This window comes from Nothobranchius furzeri, chromosome 2, assembly GCF_043380555.1.
Source record: "Nothobranchius furzeri strain GRZ-AD chromosome 2, NfurGRZ-RIMD1, whole genome shotgun sequence".
NCBI lineage: Eukaryota > Metazoa > Chordata > Actinopteri > Cyprinodontiformes > Nothobranchiidae > Nothobranchius > Nothobranchius furzeri.
Window position 1 is genome coordinate 30,358,982 of NC_091742.1, and position 5,221 is coordinate 30,364,202.

Sequence of the window (5,221 nt, forward strand, 5' to 3'; positions counted from 1 at the left end):
TGCCGGCGGGGGTGTGGGGGGTTGCAGTGGGAGGACACACCCTGATGCCACCTCCTGCATAACCCAATCTCTCCTTCACCTCTTTTATCTCCCTGCTGGTGAGCAGCACAGTGACATCATGTAGCGGCTGCGTGAGCTGAATGCAGAATCAAAGGCCACCGACAGCAGAGCCTTTGATCAGGATTTCCTCCTGAATGCTTTTTTCTTACCAGATTATTATCATCAAAAGAGTCCTACTCACAGGAATCAGGACAACAGCAAAGGTCACAGAGGCTCTAGTAGGCAGCAGGACAAAGCTGCAGCATTCCTCAGAGGAGCTCTAATCCCAAAGATGAGTTCAAGTTCAGATATGACAAATCTTTAAATATGTTCTGTGTCACTTCATCCTCCCTGGGGTCACGGGGAGAAGGTCTCTAACTCCACCAGTCACCAGGTGAGATGTGGGGGACACCCTGGACCATCACAGGGACACAAAGAGACGAAGAACCAGTCACACACACCTCGAGTCTCCAGTTAACCTGACTGCATGTTTCTGCTCTGCCGTAGGAAACCAGAGAAAACCCACACATCACGCAACAAGACCACAGTCAGGATTCAAACCTGCAACCTCCTTGCTGTGAGGCAACCACAGGTTCCTCCGTGCGGACCACTCTCAGATACAGGGTCTCCAAATTATTATAAACTCAGCCCCTGCAGAAAATGCAAAGTTGTAGTCATTTGTGTGTTTTCACAAGTTTTTGTAGCCAAAGGCAGCCATCTTGGATTGGGTTGATTTTCAGATTGATTGGTAATAGAAGAACATCTAATCAATACCTTCATTAGGTTTCATTAAAGATTTCCAGCACACTTCCTTTTAACCTTTAAGGGCTTTGAAACTGGTCCGCTGGTGTTAGCCCTGGGCTTACCTGCATCAGCTCTCGAGGGTCTGAACTCTGACCCCAACCCAGAAATACACTGAGAATGTTCAGAATACTCCTAAAGGCGGCAGATCCAAGTAGAAGTGTAGAATATTAATGTATTTTTGTCTCCGCTGAAGTTTTACCAGCTTCTTTCTCGTGTTCTTCCCGTTCACGTTTCTACACTAAACATCTGAATAATTCACAATCTACTGGTGCCTTCATGCTGGTTCCCCTGCTCACACACACACACACATCCCACCCTCCTGCAGCATGTAATAAAACAGACTCTACCGCCCACCCTGCAGTAGAACACAAAGAGCTGACAGCCCTCCCCCATCCCTTTGCCCTGCTCCTATTGGCTGACAGGCCTGGATGCTGGCAGTGTCATAGACCAATAAAGCATCTCCAAGGTGATGTCATGGAGGCAGCATTGATGCTGTTGCTGATGCTGTTGCCTGGCGCCTGCATCCACGCAGCCAGACAGAAGTAACTACAGCGAGCCATCCACCTAAAGCAGAAGAAACGACCGGGACCGAAGGGGGGGTAAGTCTGCATGTTTTTCCTGAGTCGCAGCTGCACACATCTGGATCCAGCTCAAGTTACTTTGGGGGTTGAGTTCAGGGAGGATCCAAGTGACACCTAGGTGTGGGTTGGTTAGGTGTAACGGGGAGAGGAGGCTCACGGAGGATGAGAGGACTGAGTTAAACCTCTGATCCTCTATCAGTGTGAAGGAGGAGAGGTGATGGACGTGTGAGCCGCCAGGAAAAACCTCTGACTGATTTATTGTAGTGATGATATAGTGATTACTTCACACTTAGAGCTTTATGTTGGCATTTCTGCAACACACACACACACACACACACACACACACACACACACACACACACACACACACACACACACACACACACACACACACACACACACACACACACACACACACACACACACATTCTAATAAAACTGTGGTTAACACATAAACTTCAGTGAGAAGAACCGACCAAACCCTACCCTAATGACAAGGCCCAGAACAAAGTTATCTGTTCTTTCTTTAGTGTTTGTTTAATTTCTTAAGGCCTATGATAATAAGACATTTACAAGAGTTTATAATGGCATGGGTACCAGATATGGAGCCAGTTACTATAAAGATTTTAAATGCTATTTTATTTATCACCTCAGTATTTCTAATATGCATCACATGCTCATGATTCACCACCTACTAACCCAATAATCCAGTGATGTTCAGGACTTGTGGCATGGCCCAGGTTTGTAGAGGGCGTGGCTGGAAAGCAAAACTTTCAGCTGACTTCCTGTGGTTAGATTTGGACGTTCAGTCTTCTGGATTAGATTCTACAAACAGCTCTGAGTTTATGAAAAGATAAATGGCCTGTACTTCCATGGCATATTGTTCTACAACCCCCCAAGGCACTTTACAATAAAATCGGTCATTCAGCCATTCACATGCTGGTGATGAGCTGCGATGTAGCCACCGCTGCCCTGGGGCGAGAGGTGAGACTGACGAGCACAAACACCATCGGTTCCTCCGATCGCCACCGGCAGGCAAGGCAGGTTAAGTGTCTTGCTCATGGACACAATGGCAGTCTCTGGTGGGATCAAACCTACAACCCATGTATGAAAAAATGTTCCTCATTGTATTTCCGTTTGTGTGAAACCCTATAAGAAACAACCTCGGTTTCACATAATGAACTGCAGCTTTGTGTGTGTGTGTGTGTGTGTGTGTGTGTGTGTGTGTGTGTGTGTGTGTGTGTGTTTCTTTCAACTTCATGGCGTCTGGAATAGAAATACTACCAACTCCTGAGCCTCTATAAGAGGGCGGACATACTTCCGATACCGTCTGTTAGCACACACCATGGGGAGTCAGTTTAAGGCCTCAAGGATTAATCTAATTTACTTAGTGGTACACGATAGCTTGGTAGTGGCTTTTTAAAGAGACACTAAGCAGCTTTTTCATATTTTTATATGATTTTCTATAACCAGTATGTGCTAAAATGACCCTTTAGGGGTTAATGAAATGTCACTCAGACCCGCAACGCCCTCTGTGGCCAGAATACTGCACTTGCAACTTCAGAGTCGGCGGACCACTCCCTGCTGGTGGAGGGAGCTGTGCTGTGGAGTGGAGAGGAGGTGACATGGTGGAGCTGCAGTCTGCTTCCAGCATGTTTCCTGCAAATTTGTTTCATGAACACAGCTGGTTTGTTTGATGAATCACTCCAGTAGAAACTAATGACATTTGAGATGTTTTAGCTGTATGATTGAAGAGCAAGTCAACCCAAATCAACGTTTTTTTATGCTGCCTCACTTACTGTGGAAGAAGAAATCGCATTAGGGAGGATGCTAAGGTTTTGTTTCTAATAGAATTAATTTTGCTCGTAAAAAATCCTACAAAGCTGGTGCTGCTGAGGGCTAAGGGAGCAGATGGTACAGAGCTATGATTATCTGTAAGTTTGACAACTATACTGAGAAGTAATTTAGGATTATTCTTAATCTCCTCAATTAGCAATGAAAAATAAGCAGTTCTAGCTTTTTGAAGCTCATTTTTTATAAAGCGCAAGACTATTTTTCCAGGATAAGTGGGACTCCTGATGGTGTGTAGAGCACCATCTTCTCTCCAGTTTTCTAGAATTTTGTTTTAAAGTTTGTAAATCAGAATTAAACCAGGGAGCCAACTTCCTGTCCCTAATTACCTTCTTTTTAAAGGGGCAACATCATCCAATGCCACACATAAAGAAGAAGTAACATAATGAACTAAGGCATCAATTTGTGAGGGGCTAGAACTGAAAATATTGCCCTCTGCTACGTTCCTCTGAGATGCTGAGGACAGTAAAGATGGAACAGTTGATTTAAAAGATGCAACTGCGTTGTCAGATAGAGACCGACTATAGTGAAATTTACTTTCATGTCTCGAGAACTCAGTTATAAAAAACTCAAAGGTTATCAGAAAGTGGTCCGAGAGGACTGGATTATGTGGAAAGATTGTTATTTCCTCACACTCTATGCCATAAGTCAGCACAAGGTCTAGTGTATGATGGCAGGAGTGGGTGGAGCTATGTATTCTTTGGGTAAAACCAATTGAGTCTAAGATATCACTAAAGGCTACATTCAGGCTATCACTTTCAATGTCCACATGAATGTTGAAATCCCCCACTACAATGACCTTATCAGTATTTAGCACCAAATCAGATAAAAAATCAGAGATCTGATCCAAAAACTCAGAGTAAGGGCCTGGTGGACGATATAAAACTACAAACAAGAGTGGTTTCACAGTTTTGCTATCTGGATTAGGAAAACTAAGAATAAGATGTTCGAACGAACTGTAACTATTAATCTGTAAGGGACTGATTAATAAGTCCGAATGAAAAATGGTTGCCACTCCTCCTCGCCCTGTACTTCGAGCAATATGATGATTTAAATAATTTGAAGGAGTCGACTCATTTAAGCTAACATAGTCCTCTTGCTGCAGCCAGGATTCTGTGAGAGAGAGCAAAGAGATCGGATTATCACAAATCACCTCATTAACTAACAAAGTCTTAGAAAAAATGGATCTAATGTTCAACAACCCACATTTAATTTTTCTAGTTTTCTGCTCAGTTGAATTTGTTCTAATATTCATGAGATTCCCATGATTTGCTTTATTAAGCCTGATATTTAATCTGTGTGGTTTTGGCCGTGGGCAGGACACTGTCTCTATGGGGTAGTGGGTGGGTAACAGTACAGAAGCTGCAGAGGGGTGGGTTAAACTACGACTCTGGTTCCTGGTCTGGACCCTGGGTAGTCATGGAGGACTAATAAAACTGGCCATGTTCCTAGAAAGAAGAGCTGCTCCATCCAAAGAGGGATGGATGCCGTCTCTCCGCATCAGACCAGGTTTTCCCCAAAAAGTTTTCCAATTATCAATGTAGCCCATGTTGTTTTCAGGACACCACCTAGACAGCCAGCGGTTGAAGGACAGCATGCGGCTAAACATGTCGTCACTGGTCCGATCAGGCAGGGGGCCAGAGAAAATTACGGAGTCCAACATTGTTTTGGCAAACTTACACACCGAAGCAACATTAATTTTAGTGACCTCCGATTGGCGTAACCGGGTGTCGTTACCGCCAGCGTGAATAACAATCTTACTGTATTTACGCTTATCCTTAGCCAGCAGTTTCAGATCAGATTTAATGTCGCCCGCTCTGGCCCCAGGTAAACATTTAACTATGGTTGCTGGAGCCTCTAATGCCACGTTTCTGACTATGGAGCTGCCAATGATCAGAGTCGGCTTGTCAGTGGGTGCGTCACTGAGCGGGGAAAATCTATTAGAA

At 44.4% G+C, this 5,221-nt stretch overlaps 1 protein-coding gene across 1 annotated transcript in view; it reads left to right on the forward strand.

The window, feature by feature from the left end:
* The first annotated feature begins 1,302 nt into the window (after positions 1–1,302).
* The window catches only part of stmn4 (stathmin-like 4), an 11,931-nt gene continuing 8,012 nt past the window's right edge, over positions 1,303–5,221 (forward strand). Inside the window, exon 1 of the mRNA XM_054748559.2 lies at positions 1,303–1,442. The gene's annotated coding sequence lies outside the window, so the exon portion shown is untranslated. The remainder of the gene's footprint in view (positions 1,443–5,221) is intronic.